A 15684-nucleotide genomic window follows, 5' to 3' on the forward strand; every position below is an offset into this window, starting at 1 on the left:
CCTGCCCACAGCTATCCTGCTAGCCACCCCCACCCCATTCTTCGCGCGCGAGTACAATAACAATTGCCTTGGCTGGCGGGTAATCGGGTCGGAGCAAACGGGGCTGCGGTGCAGGTATTTGAAAAGGATGGAGCGGGTTATCTCCCCAGCGCCTGGCAGGCAGGTGTGGGGTGTCACATTGTGTGCCAATAATGATGGCCACCTGGGATGGAGGAGGGGGAAGTCTGGGGACGTCTCTAACACTTGACATGGCGCATCTTCCAAGTACATAAACAGAATGCACGTGAGTCCAGCTCAGTGGGTACTCGCGGATGCATGGGAAAGAACGCTTCAGCGAAGGCAGTCACTGCCACAAGCTCTTGTATGTGAGTATTGCGTGGCATTATCATTTCTTGGAGTAGACTTGCATGTCTGGAATGGAATACATCTGTATTTGTGTAAAAAGGATCTTCAGTTGCATCAGCGTGGGGGCATTTGCTGTTGCTGGACGTGTCTTTGTGTGGTGTGTGCCCTTAATTTAAAAGCTTATTGGAGCCTACTTATATATGACATTTTTTTATTTTTTGGTGTATGTATTCTTAGTTTTGAGGTGTATGCTTATTTTGAAGTGGTTGGTGATTTTTTTGTGTACGCTGATCATTTCAGGTGTGTGCTCTGCCTGCCCCCTGCTCCCTCTGTGTTCCATGCCCTGCCTGGCCTCTGTCCCCTCTGTGTTCCCTGCCTGCCCTATGCCCCCTCTGTGTGCCACAGAAGGCGAATCGGCAGCAGAGAAAATTCATATGCACTGTTTTCATTTGGGGTCCACACATGCCAGCTTTTTGGTATATCTATGCATACTGGGCATCAAACTGTTCCATAGGCCCTTGGTGTCAATATTTAGGGTGTTTTACAATTGTTTGTAAAAAATTTGGTGAGATAAATGCAGCCAATTGCAATATTTTTAGGCGATTTTTCAGACATTTTTTGCCTTTAGCGTTGCTTTGCAGTATGGTAATTTGAAGTAGAGAGACAAAATTACCCCTGCCTGCCCTCTGCCCCCTCTGTGTTCCATGCCCTGCCTGCCCCATGCCCCCTCTGTGTTCCATGCCCTGCCTGCCCCATGCCCCCTCTGTGTTCCATGCCATGCCCCCTCTGTGTTCCATGCCCCCTCTGTGTTCCATGCCCTGCCTGCCCCATGCCCCCTCTGTGTTCCCTGCCTGCCCCATGCCCCCTCTGTGTTCCTTGCCTGCCCCATGCCCCCTCTGTGTTCCCTGCCTGCCCCATGCCCCCTCTGTGTTCCCTGCCTGCCCCATGCCCCCTCTGTGTTCCATGCCCTGCCTGCCCCATGCCCCCTCTGTGTTCCATGCCCTGCCTGCCCCATGCCCCCTCTGTGTTCCATGCCCTGCCTGCCCCATGCCCCCTCTGTGTTCCATGCCATGCCCCCTCTGTGTTCCATGCCCCCTCTGTGTTCCATGCCCCCTCTGTGTTCCATGCCCTGCCTGCCCCATGCCCCCTCTGTGTTCCCTGCCTGCCCCATGCCCCCTCTGTGTTCCTTGCCTGCCCCATGCCCCCTCTGTGTTCCCTGCCTGCCCCATGCCCCCTCTGTGTTCCATGCCCTGCCTGCCCCATGCCCCCTCTGTGTTCCATGCCCTGCCTGCCCCATGCCCCCTCTGTGTTCCATGCCCTGCCTGCCCCATGCCCCCTCTGTGTTCCATGCCCTGCCTGCCCCATGCCCCCTCTGTGTTCCATGCCTGCCCCATGCCCCCTCTGTGTTCCATGCCTGCCTGCCCCATGCCCCCTCTGTGTTCCATGCCCTGCCTGCCCTCTGCCCCCTCTGTGTTCCATGCCCTGCCTGCCCTCTGCCCCCTCTGTGTTCCATGCCCTGCCTGCCCTCTGCCCCCTCTGTGTTCCATGCCCTGCCTGCCCCCTCTGTGTTCCATGCCTGCCTGCCACCTCTGTGTTCCATGCCCTGCCTGCCCTCTGCCACCTCTGTGTTCCATGCCCTGCCTGCCCCCTCTGTGTTCCATGCCCTGCCTGCCCCCTCTGTGTTCCATGCCCTGCCTGCCCCCTGCCCCCTCTGTGTTCCATGCCCTGCCTGCCCCATGCCCCCTCTGTGTTCCATGCCCTGCCTGCCCCATGCCCCCTCTGTGTTCCATGCCCTGCCTGCCCCCTGCCCCCTCTGTGTTCCATGCCCTGCCTGCCCCCTCTGTGTTCCATGCCCTGCCTGCCCTCTGCCCCCTCTGTGTTCCATGCCCTGCCTGCCCTCTGCCCCCTCTGTGTTCCATGCCCTGCCTGCCCTCTGCCCCCTCTGTGTTCCATGCCCTGCCTGCCCCCTGCTCCCTCTGTGTTCCATGCCCTGCCTGCCCCCTGCTCCCTCTGTGTTCCATGCCCTGCCTGGCCTCTGTCCCCTCTGTGTTCCCTGCCTGCCCTATGCCCCCTCTGTGTGCCACAGAACGCGAATCGGCAGCAGAGAAAATTCATATGCACTGTTTTCATTTGGGGTCCACACGTGCCAGCTTTTTGGTATATATATGCATACTGGGCATCAAACTGTTCCATAGGCCCTTGGTGTCCATATTTAGGGTGTTTTTCAATTGTTTGTAAAAAATTGGGTGAGATAAATGCAGCCAATTGCAATATTTTTAGGCGATTTTTCAGACATTTTTTGCCTTTAGCGTTGCTGTGCAGTATGGTAATTTGAAGTAGAGAGACATAATTACCTATTATTATATATATTTGGTATATTACAAATACCAAATCCGTTTGATTTTTGTGAAATATGGTAATTCATTCCATTTTTGTTTTGTTATTAAGAGCTCTAAATCAGTTTGCGGAAATATGCAAACTGAGGCTGGTTTACAAAACTCCGGATTTCCCAAATTAAAGCAATGTATAGTTTTCCTAGGTAAACTAAATATCTCCCCCCAGAGGTTCAAAAAAACCTCTGGCACTGAGTACAATTGACATATAAAATTCTGCTTGCCCTTAAAAGGGTTAAAACATACTTAGGGATTGCTGGTGCCAAGAGTTGCCTGGTATAAGAACATTTTCCTAACAAGGATGTTTCTGCAGGGACTTTTAACACTTTAAGGCAATGGCGCACACAAAATAGACAATTAGTGATAATTGGATGCTGTGTGTTTTAGCAGAGGTAATTCTTAGTATTGTCTATGCCATGGTATTTATTTGGTGTTTTGTAGCCACAACAAGTAGCTGCCTGTAGTTTTACAGGCTTTTCAGAAATACTAAAAACACAGATTCTCAAGCTTTATGCCCCCTTGTTTGTAGGTGAACATCAAATTCTTGAGTTTTTCTTTAAGTGCACACAGAAACAACATGGACCAAATGATTGTGGACTGTTTGCTGTGGCTAATGCTGTTGCACTTGCAGAAGGTGTGGAGTTAGCCAACATGGAGTTTTTTCAAGAAGAAATGAGAGCACATTTAATTAAATGCTTTGAGAGTGGGCATATGTCAATGTTTCCTCACAGACCATGCAAAGCTAAAGTTTTGATAAAAAAATAGAGATGACAAGGTTTTGCAGCTTTCATATATACAAACCTAAGCAAAACATGATTGAATGCTCTAAGTGCAAAATGTGGTTCCATTTCCCATGTGTGAAAATGCAAAAACATGACCAGTGTGTTACTACAAATCGAAAGTTCTACTGTGATAATTGTCAACAGTAGCAGACTCATCACCAACTGTTTTCTTAATTTTTAATAGCACTTTTTAAAAAGTACAGATAAGGTTGTAAAATCATATGAAAAAGTTTCCCAAACCTTTTCATATGACTGTATTGACATAGGGCATCAGTTTGTTTTTTGTCCCTTGGTGCTTTGGTGCCTAAAGTAATCAAGTTGTTTAAAAGTACACCAAGTTTTTGGGGGAAAACTTGAATTTAACTTGATGTTATTGTTAAAAGGGACCTCTGGTTCATATAACAATCCCCCAAAATCTTTTATTTTAAAACAATATATTTCTTAATAGGATTTTCTATATTTTTTCATATTATTGCTCTTAAAGTTAGCTGTAATGCTTGTGTTGCACTTAGACAAGTGTTTTGTTTGTTTGTATGATTGTTTATTTATGTCACTTCCCCATGTGATTGAAATGTAAGCTTTCTTTGTATGGTGACAGACTTTACCCTTCGTTTAGAAAGTACCTGTTTGCGCTAGACAGACTTGGTGTCACATGACACATGTTACATAGAATTTTATGTTGACAAACGTAATAAACAGTTTTGCTCATTATTATCGGTATTTGTTCATTTCTTTAGTTTTTTTATTAATACAGATAAGGCAAATGTCTCCAGGTGCTTTCCAGCATAATAAAATAGGTATTTAATAATCAATATTTAATAATAAATATGAATCCATAAAATTAAACTGCATTTGTTTTTGATATAAGCGAAACATGACCATGTCCAAATAGCCTTATGGCAAACACTCACTAATGCTCCTTTCCCTATTAAATATTATTTTTATAACCTGCTGGATTTGGCCTTTAGAAAATAGACTTGATATAAAATACACTAGATGTAGAGGTTTACAGCTGTGCTGTGCAACTTGTGGACCACAGGCAGCCCTACGCCATTTAAGTGGAACTGCTTATATTTGTGTAAGATTAACTGGCTCCTGTAGTGTTCCAGCTCAGACTCTGGCTGGCAAAGACCTGCATTTCTGTTTTATACGTTAGACTTGGACTATAAGCACATGCACTGTTCACCAGCTCAAACCTCAGACAGAGGAGCAGCTGCAACATTGGTTGCACTGTACTTGGCAATAAATGAGGAGCACACTCAATGCAGATTAACTGCTGTGATTTAGTATTTACAGACACATGCTTTAGGCCCTTTAGTCCTTTCTCAAGTGGTGACACTACATAGAACAGTACATACTCAAAGCACAGAGTTCTCTAAAAACTTTCTTATACTCGCAGGCGGCTCCACTTTTCCATCTGAATATCGACCAAATGCTATCTTAGCTGCAACACAGCTGTTTGTCCTTCATGTAGCAGCAAAGACTGTGTTGGCTTCTTCTACTTTCACATTTTCCTGTCTCCTGCCGTGTGTGTTAGTTGGTTGATCAGTCAGTCATGCTCTGCCTGAGGGAGGTGAACCTGGTGGGAGTTTGTTAGCATCAATGGAGGAAGAAGATGGCGCGGGACAAGATGGAAGCTGCAAACCTACACGAAGGAAACTGGAGTTTGGGGGGTAAGTTCCAAGTTAGGGGCAATAGCCCAGCGGGGAGGTAGGCGAGGGGGCAGGGTTTTAGCGCCCATGGGGTTGAATTCCCCTTTAAGACATACCGTTAAATCCATAAGCCTCCTGCTCACCAGTGGATAGCACATCAACCCCCAGCACATGCTTAAAAATAAAATGATTGTTATGGTGCCCTCCCCATAACAATTATTTCAAAATGCTAAAACAGGGGAGTCCATTCACAGCAAATCATAATGTGAATGCCACTAGGAAATGCTATTTTTAGAAAATACACTGGATCCTAGAGGATTCTCGTTTTCCAGAAAAGCAGAACAGGATGTCCATTCACGGTATTCCATAGTGTTTAACCCACTGGTAAATAGACTCTTTACCATGAAATACACTAGATCCTAGTGGATTATAGTATCCCAGTAGAGCAGTACAGGATGTCTGTTCATACTATCCTAGTGTAGCCCACTGGGAAATACTATTTACTGAAAAAAACACTAGATCCTAGTGGATAATATCCCTGGTAAGCAAAGATGTATGTAAGCAACATACAAAATACACTAGATTCTAGTGTCTTATAATATACCAGTAGAGCGGAGCAGAGAACCCACTAAGAGCATATTGTATTGAGTTTCCCACTAGGAAATAGACTCTGTGTAAAATACACTAAATCCTAGTTGCTGACATTATCCTATAAGAACCATGATATACTATAAAGAGTAAAAGGGAGAGTATACCTTTAAAATAAATGAGCTAATTCATACCCACTAAAAATAAGTGGGATGTATTTTACATGCACTATATTGTCTAGTTTCTATTCATTTTCCAACTAGAAAATTGTTCCATTAGCAACTTGGAACTAGCTATGTCTGACTGGATTGTCTAGTTTCTATTACTGTACCTTTTCCCACTAGGATTTAGCCCAACCACACTGAAAGATCTATTTCCTAATCTGTAAAGATTCTCTGTACCATTAGCAACTTGGATCTAGACGCAACGGTTTGACTGCAGTTCTCAGCGCCGCCTCCCCGCACTGCCTGTCTTAATTACAGCTCAAACCAACTCCTGTGGGGTTGCAGGTCACAGCTCAGGCCATTTTTGTGTGAGCATTTCAATTCATTTGGACTACAGTGCTGCCCCTCAAGCTGTCAGACAATGGCTTGTCCCGCAAACAAACAATGGCTGAGGAGTGGCCGCTTCATGGTCACATGGGATACACAGGGACACTGTACGTCCAGACAGATTCCCAATAGTTCAATGGCTTTACAGGAATTTGTCAGGAAACACTGTACTAAAAAGCGCTGATTGATGGATGAAAATGAATTTAACAAATATCTTTTTAACTGTATGAAATATTTTGCTCTAACTAGCATATTGCCTTTGTTTCCCTCCACTGCTTCAGACAGTCCTTCCTGCCATGCAGGGCAAATCCAGTTGGTAGTGGACTGTACAGAGACAGCCAATCAGGAGTACGTTTATATGGGAACTAATCCTTATGAGCCTTGTGTTTTTGCTTCTAATTGGCTCCTGCTCCTTAACCTACTGGAAAGCCTGTACATCCCATAAGAGCTGTGACTAGCGGTGACACCTTTGCTGGTGGCTAAACCCAAACAGTAGGGGCGGGGAAGATCGCATTGGGGGTGGAGCAGTGATCTTGGGTTGGGCATGATGACATCAGAGGAAGCCACAATGATGTCATGGAGCTATGATGCCGGGTCAGGATTATTACATCACTTCAATGCAAATGGCTGGATTTCTGTCCAGTTTTCGCAATGTTTTAAATGGGACAGAAAGTTTTGAACAGACAGGCCTTTCACAAACTGAGTTGTCCACTTGAAACCCACACAGCTGGAAACCCTACCTCTATCTATTCTGCCTGATGAGTAAGACCAATCCTTTAGCTACAGGTACGGGATCTATTATACAGAAATCAGTTATCCAGAAAGCTCTGAAATACAGCAATGCTCATTTAGAAAAAATATTTCTTATTTTTGATTGATGTGCTTATAACAAGAAATTAACTGCACTCCATATTTAATAACTACGCCATGTCAAGGTGAGTATCTTGGTATTTAATTGGTTTTCATCTGGCCAGATTATTGTTCGGTTTTCACAAGGCTGAAAACCGAACAGAAAGTTGAGACCCGAACAGGCCTTAGGAAACCCGAACTGTTAAGGTCAAAACTGAACGGCAACCCTAGCTGTGACATTGTACTGGCAGATACATTAGATAGCTTCAGGATGGGGTTGGAAGGCTTAGTGACAGATATAAAAAATACCCTTGGTAATATGTAGAGCCATGGACTGGTCCAGTTTAAGTTTTGGCATCATGAATGATTGTGTTCCCCTCTTCTGGGGCAAACTGAACGTGGCTTCAACTTTATTATTGTTTTCAATGGATCAGCTAGAGGTTAGGGAGGTTTTACTGCTCAACAAACTACAAAGGGTGATTTTGTTGGAGGTATTTTTACCACCTTCAACTTTTGTATAACTATGTACTAAGTAACACTAGCTAGCCTCCTTTATGGGGTGCAAATATGGGCAATGACTGGGCCACAATTAAGCAAAATGTTTGCCACTAGATTCTTCCACACCCCCTCATCCCAATACCAGTGCTGTGCAAGCAGGAAGAGTGCCCAAGGCAAGCCGCCGATCACATCCACCCCTATGCCCATTGAGAAAGATAGAGATAAGCAGAGTGACAAGAAGCCCAGAACCCCTGCTTGCCACCACAAAAAGTCCATATGACAATCCTCTAGTAGCCTCACCTAAGGAAAGGCAGGAGATTTACATGCTTAGCTACCCAACCTTTCACACCTCTTCTTTACTTTCTGTGATGTTGTTCAGTGAATGGCAGACCAAGGGCTTCTCCTAGCTCTTCCCTTTGCTGACTGTGATCAATGGTGTATTGGCTGTTGCTCATCAGCAGAAATGATCACCCACTTGCCATTACAAACTCCTTTAATGGTCGGGCACAAAAACTGGTAAGTAACTGTATATACTATATCTGTACAATATTACATAGCTGCATTCATCATTACATTCTTTATCAGATATAAAAACTCAAGCTGCCATCAGTTGTAAAATAAAATGGCTGCTGGGGTTCCATTACAGTAGATGAGGTTGTAGACAGGTAAAATAATTTTGCCTGCTTACAGCATGGAACAAGATGGACATTTCCATGGATGGAATGCACAAAACCATTCCTGTAACCTCTAGTGAAGCAGACAATGAGAATTAATTCTGCTCCGGTGCATCACACACACTGGAAGGAATTCCAACATTAGCATAAGAAGAGGAAAACATGGCAGCTGTCCTGCCTCGCCTTCACTCATGCAATTTGTGTTAGGAAGCTGAAAAAGGATTAGGCAGAATAGCTAATAATTCCACTTCTGTACATCACTGTGTAATTCAGTGTTAATACAAGAAGTCTGGCACTTATTTAAAGAGGTTAAGTGAAATATAAATATTTTGTTATTAAATAGTATATGAGGTTCAGTAAAATGAATGAAATGTTGTGTAATGTTGCCCTAAAGGCACAATTAGAAATTGCTGTAATCTGAATACTGTGGTTTCTCTATACACATGCATGCTCTAACCACAACAGAAATGCTACAATGTCACCTTGACTTTGGGAAGAGGAAACCTGAACAGCTATAGCTAAAAGGAATGAGCTTGTATTAATTATTCATGTACATACAACAGAAACAAGTTGTCAGGGATATATTGTTTCCTTCGTTGCAGTGCCAGGTCAGTTGAGGGGTGTTTAGGAGCGAGATGAGATAGGTCAGCAAGCAGTTTTTAGTGGCTTGGTTTTCTTGATACTACACATGAAATGGTCTATATATGTTTTATAGGTAAAGAAAAGGTTCTACTTTACGTGGACACTAATACATGCGCTGCCAGGACAGTCAACCCTATTTGCACCCAGGCCGAGACTGGCAATCTGTGGTTTCTGGCAAATGCCAGAGGGGCTGCCATAATATGCTATAGAACATCATTATTTAGTGGGCTGGTGGGGAGCTGATTGGGCCTCTCTGAACTGTAATGCCTGGACCTATTTTTACTACCAGTCCAGACCTGCCTACCACCCAATTTATTAGGCAATTATGTATGTCTGTGTAAACAGAAATATAAAAAAAAAATTTTTGGAAATTGAAATAGTATTTATGAACCTTTTTTCAAAAGGCCAAGTTTATAATTTTCCTTTAATGTCATAATTCTGCTGTTATATGTAAAAACAAGAATAATGAAGTTCCACAATGTCTAAGCCTACAGGAGTATAAATGAAAAGTAACTGCAAAAATACAATAAAATAACAGGCCTGACAGGGCAGCTCCTGCATTGAGATCCTTACTGTAGGTGCCAGTGTGTGGCAGGCTATGAGGTTTGCCACTTTTGGTAACTTTAAGAGCTGAACGCCCAGAATTCAAGCCTATTGGTTGTTCTGAATGATGCATCTTTCCTTTAGTTCCTTAGTGATAAAACAGGATAATACATTCTCCTAATTATCTACTTATTACATTTTAATATATTCCATACCTGAGTAAGTTGAATGATTGATTCATCTTTATTAACATAGCTGTGTGTATAAATATGCATGAAAATGATGTATTCAGAGTGGCAATGGAACTGTCTGACAAACTCGAGCTATGGAGGCAGCACTAAGCTACTAATTACCACACTCATCCTAGAATTTTGTGACACAGAAGTAATCCAGTGGCCCTAAAAATGAATATAGTGTCTCTGTATAATGATAATGAATGATCATTCATACAATCCATTGGTCAACTAGAAGATACAGGATGATTTTTGGAAGAAGGCCCTACCTAATACCTCATCACACAAGTACAATTCTATTTCTCATACACCAGAAATAAACAGTTGATCAAAAAAAAAAAAAAGCTTTCAAAGAAATAATGCCAAAGCCCTGGAACAGAAATACTAATGACTGACAATATGAGATCTGAAAGAGAGAGGATAAGAAATGAGTACTAGGACCAGATGGTAGAACACCAGGAATACTTTAGCAAATTCATGCAAAGGTGGCCACACATTTATTACTCAGCTCCAAGAACACTTTGATGTCTGCCATGGTGCCAAGAGATTGCAGTATTATAACTGCCAGTTGACATGGAACATGTGCACACATTACTGTATCAGGACTTGAGGAAATAGCCTGCAAATTCAATGTTTAACAGTCTTATTCATTCACAGATGAGCAAATAAACCTACAGGTAAGTACCAAAATATAGGAAACACACATGAAGTGACTCCTTATAGACGGATATTTTGCTTTTCTATTTTACGTTGCATATTATCACATTATTATTACTTCCCAACCGCCTCTATCTGATGTCTTTCTATCTGTTTGGCCTCATTCATTATGCAAAGTCGTCAAGCCGAGTGAACTTCATCACTATGACTTCTGCCAAATGGCTCCAAACAATTACCCTTTTTAAAGAGTCACTAAATTCTCATCCTGAGTAATTAATTTGACTTGACCTATTGTGTGATATTAACTTCTTATGTTTAAGAATGTTATTATAGCCCTATAAATAATGTAAATGCCCAGTCATACTGTATTAGGTGTGGGCACAAGAATTGTTACAACTATTATCTGTTATTGTGGGCCTGTATGTGCATTATATATATATAGATAGATAGATAGATAGATAGATAGATAGATAGATAGATAGAGAAATAGAGAGAGAGAGATAGAGATAGATATATTTATATGAGATCAAGAGGAGATCATTGCTTACTTGGTTGACCAGACCACTAAGTTCAATACTGGAAAGAGTGGGAATAGTCTGCACATAGGCAGCACAGTGATTCAGTGGGTGTCAGGGTCTAGGTTGGAGCGAAGACCAAGGAGGAAGCCGGTAAGCAGACTTGACATGAAATTATCTGATTTATGGTATCAGAAAGGTTACACAGATCAAGGTTAGAATCCAGGCAGTGATTAGTGTAATAGGTAGTCAAAGCAGAAGGGGCAGAAAGCCAGAGATCAGTCAGATAGCAATTATGGAACACCAAGTAGAAGAACTGATATTCAGGCATTGAACCCAGGTCTCTGGTGTCTTTTTGTTCTTAATTTGCCAGCAAACAATGTCACACACTGCACCGGTGTCACAAATTCACAACCCTTGTGGACACCATGGGTGCTGCCATCTTGGATTTGCCGCTGAAGAAAATTGGAGCACCGATGGACACTACTGACAGTGGGCATCAATTCTGCTTTGCATTGTTGTGAATATGATACAGACCTTGGACTGTAATCTCCTCTGGGGCAGGGGCTGATGTATAATGTGCTGATGCTTTATAAATACAATTGGTCAGATGTCGATCAGGCAGGGTTAAAAATCCCATTGGATCACTGCTGCATCTGTTCGTTGTTGCAGTCCAGCAATCCAACTACCCATATTGGCTACATTATGATCCGATTGTTGGACCCTAGGGCCCATAATTGGATCAGCCTGATATCGCTCACCTCAATGTGGAAATCTCGAAATCAATGCAGATCTCTACGTGTATGGCCACCTTTACAGTCTTGTAGTTACTTTTGTTAAAGGAGAAGGAAAGCTACGGAGGCATTTTATTGCCAATAGATTAGCTGCAATAGTGCAATCTAGAATGCTATATTTATTCTGTAGAATATTTTACCATACCTGAGTAAAAAGCTCTAGAAACTCTGTTTGTTTAGGATAGCAGGTGCACTATTAACATGGTGTTACATCACTTCCTGCCTGAGTCTCTCCCTGCTTACTCATAGCTCTGGGCTCAGATTACAGTAGAGAAGGGAGGAGGGGGGGAGAGGAGCAAACTGAGCATGCTCTTGCCCAGGGCAATGAGGTTTAAGCTGAAGGCAGGAAGTCTGATACAGAAGCCCATGAGTACACAATAGAAGGAAAGAAATGTGCTGTTTCTTTTGACAGGGGACTCAGAGCAGCACTACTTTGAGGGTTTACTGGTATATTTAGGTGGACCTTTCTGATAAGGCTTACTTAGTTTTAACCTTTCCTTCTCCTTTAAGACTTAATTCATTAAAGCATCTACTTTGTGAAATTTAGTGACTGGTAAATATTTCTTAACATGCAGAATATTTCTGAAAGGTACGGAATAGAAATATAACAGCTTAAGGTAAGTAGTAGGTTAGTAGGATTTGTAAGAGAAAAAAAAGACAATTAAAGACCAGAAGATAGTTACATACTGTAGTTAAATCTGGTTGAAAAAAGTCCATCAAGTTCAACCCCTCCAAATAAAAACCCAGCATCCATACATACACCCCTCCCTACTTTTAATTAAATTCTATATACCCATAGCTATACTAACTATAGAGTTTAGTATCACAATAGCCTTTGATATTATGTCTGTCCAAGAAATCATCCAAGCCATTTTTAAAGGCATTAACAGAATCAGCCATCACAACATCACCCGGCAGTGCATTCCACAACCTCACTGTCCTGACTGTGAAGAACCCTCTACGTTGCTTCAAATGAAAGTTCTTGTCTTCTAGTCTGAAGGGGTGGCCTCTGGTACGGTGATCCACTTTATGGGTAAAAAGGTTCCCTGCTATTTGTCTATAATGACCTCTAATGTACTTGTAAAGTGTAATCATGTCCCCTCGCAAGCACCTTTTTTTCCAGAGAAAACAACCCCAACCTTGACAGTCTACTCTCATAATTTAAGTCTTTCATCCCTCTAACCAATTTAGTTGCACGTCTCTGCACTCTCTCCAGCTCATTTATATCCCTCTTAAAGGAGAACTAAACCCTAAAAATTAATATGGCTAAACATGCTATATTTTATCTAATGACCTTATTGCACCAGCCTAAAATTTCAGCTTCTCAATAGCAGCAATGATCCAGAATTAGACAACTTGTTATCTACAAAAACCCCTAGATCCTTCTCATTTAAGGAAACTCCCAACACAATGCCATTTAGTGTATATGAGAGAAACAAAATAAATGGTGATGCAGATGATTGCATGTGGAAGAAGAGTCCTGCTAATTGTTCTTCAATGATGAGTGGAAACGACTCCCTCCCAAGCCATTACAGATTGATGAATAATGTGGGTTGGAAATGTCTCACAAGACATGGCTGTGTTGGCATTTTCCAGTTGGGGCAGTAGTTCCCAGACTGCAGGATCTCATCTCGAAGGCCAGTTAGGCTGAGATTTGAGGAGAATGCCTATTGGCTGTTCTAGGCACCCCTGGAAGCTTAGAATTGCACTTGGAAGTGGGCATGTATTTGCTGTTGTATATAATGTTGGAATTGTTGACTGGGTCATATAAATCTCAGCTACAAAGCAAGAGATATCATTTGTGCCTGGAAGTGTGTATTTTTTTTAAAGAGACTGCAGTGAAATCGCACCACTGCACTCATTCATTGAACACATTTGTACCTGGGTCAGTTTTCTTGTACTGCTTTTTGGAGTCCTCATTCTGGATCTGGGCAAACAATTCTCCTAACTCACTGATGAACTGCCTTTTATGCTCTGATATGTCTATAGTGATGGATCGGTGCAGGAATATTTCTATTTATGGCAGCAGAAATGCTAAGTGCGTTCATTGTTTATTGCCATCATCAAGATAATATTTGATGAAATGACATTTTCCAGTTGGATAGTTGCTCTCATGCATTTTTTATAGTGACCTGTAAAATGGTTTTGCTGCAGTGTCACTATTTCAGTCTACCATTAGCAAATAGAAGAGCCTGACCCCTGGCATTGTAAGAAATCCACAATAACTGTGCACTCGTCAGCCAACCGGGAGGATTTAGGAATTGCCCACTGTCCAGCTTTTGCTAGCATCTACTTCATCAGAAAATGTTAATAGATTTTGACAAATACTCCTCCTAGCCTTTGTAGTAAATGCAACTGAAATGCCTTTCTATAGTGGGTTGTAATAGCACTAAAGCTTCAAATTGCACCAGGTTATGGGGTTGGCAGAGGATGCAGTATAAATCAGAAGGAGCAATGGTGATGTTTGACAAGATGCTGAAATGATCCAGTTTCAGTAGTACTGCAGGGAAAGACATTAAATATTCTGTGCTGTAAAACAAGTGTGTGCCAGCAGAGGGCCCCAGCACACTAGTTATGGAGGAATAATAATAATAAAAAAAAAACCCTAAATGCTGCTCTGGGGGCATTATGCTTACACAAAACTGCAGCTAGGAGATATAAACGTGGATATATGAGATGGCCTTCTACAGAAATATCTGATTTTATAATATTGGTTATAGATTTTATCAGTTACATGATACTGCTTACAGGATATTTTCCCAATACCACCAGATGCCAAGACACAGCTTATCAAACGAAGCAAACAAACTGCAGGAATTAGTGCCCCCCCCCCCACATGTGCATTAAACTACATATTTTCAGAAATATCCCATGCAGCAATCCCAAGAAAACTATGGAAATATCTAAATATTACTATAACTGGCATTTGTTCCAGACACCTTATCCACTACCATGTCTTTCCTCTACCAGGGGGTTACCCAAACAATTTGATAACCACTGATCCAAAGCAGGCCTGTCTATTTGGAGATCCTCTTCTTGGATGTGGCTCTCCAATGGATTCTCTGGTCCCCAACCTGCTCATGATATTTCTCGACATCTTCACATGATTATTGTAATAGAATCTGACCCTCCGATATATCAGTTAATCTGCCTGGCCATGGAAAAAGTTAAACAGCAAAGGCAAAATGTTTTCATGCTTTCTGAGATCATTCTTCCTTTTGGGTTGAACATTTTGTTTGACCTCCATTAGGTCATTGAAACTTTCAGATATAAACAGTGTTGGATATCCTGGCTATTATTTAAGGAGTATATAACAAGGGGTTGGTCACCTTTAAATTAACTTTTGGTATGATGTAGAGAGTGATATTCTGAGACAATTTGCAACTGGTTTTAATTTTTATTATTTGTGGTTTTTAAATGATTTAGCTTTTTATTCTGCAGCTCTCCAGTTGGCAATTTCAGCAATCTGGTTGCTAGGGTTCACATACCCCTAGCAACTATGCATTGATATGAATAAGAGACTGGAATATGGATAAGAGAGGGCCTAAATAGAAAGATGAGTAATAAAATGTAGAAATAGCAATACATTTGTAGCCTTACAGAACATTTGATTTTTAGATGGGGTAAGTGCCCCCCTTTTGAAAGCTGGAAAGAGTCAGAAGAAGAGGAAGACAAATAATTCAAAAACTATAAAAAAAATGAAGTCCAATTGAAAAGTTGCTCAGAATTAGCCATTCTGTAACATGCTAAAAGTTAGCTTAAAGGTGACCCACCCCCTTTAATACAGTTGTTTTTTTAAAAAAATTTCCCTTTCTAATAACTATCTAATATTACCTTCTAGGAGCTTTGGAAGCACAAGTGCTTAGATTCGCCTATAGATTTCCAAACTGTGGATCCATCATTTAGGATGACATTTAGGGGAAAGGCTTACCTGATGTCCACGCGTTTCTTGGCATCAGAAGCTGTCG

At 42.0% G+C, this 15684-nt stretch overlaps 1 long non-coding RNA gene across 1 annotated transcript; it reads left to right on the forward strand.

Annotated features, from left to right (window-relative positions):
• Positions 1 to 138: 138 nt before the first annotated feature.
• On the forward strand, positions 139 to 10079 carry LOC121402186. The gene is made up of 2 exons (XR_005966665.1): positions 139 to 365; positions 4920 to 10079. It is a non-coding gene; the product is annotated as an uncharacterized LOC121402186 (long non-coding RNA).
• Positions 10080 to 15684: the final 5605 nt, after the last annotated feature.

The sequence above is a fragment of the Xenopus laevis genome, chromosome 3S, assembly GCF_017654675.1.
Source record: "Xenopus laevis strain J_2021 chromosome 3S, Xenopus_laevis_v10.1, whole genome shotgun sequence".
NCBI classification, from domain to species: domain Eukaryota; kingdom Metazoa; phylum Chordata; class Amphibia; order Anura; family Pipidae; genus Xenopus; species Xenopus laevis.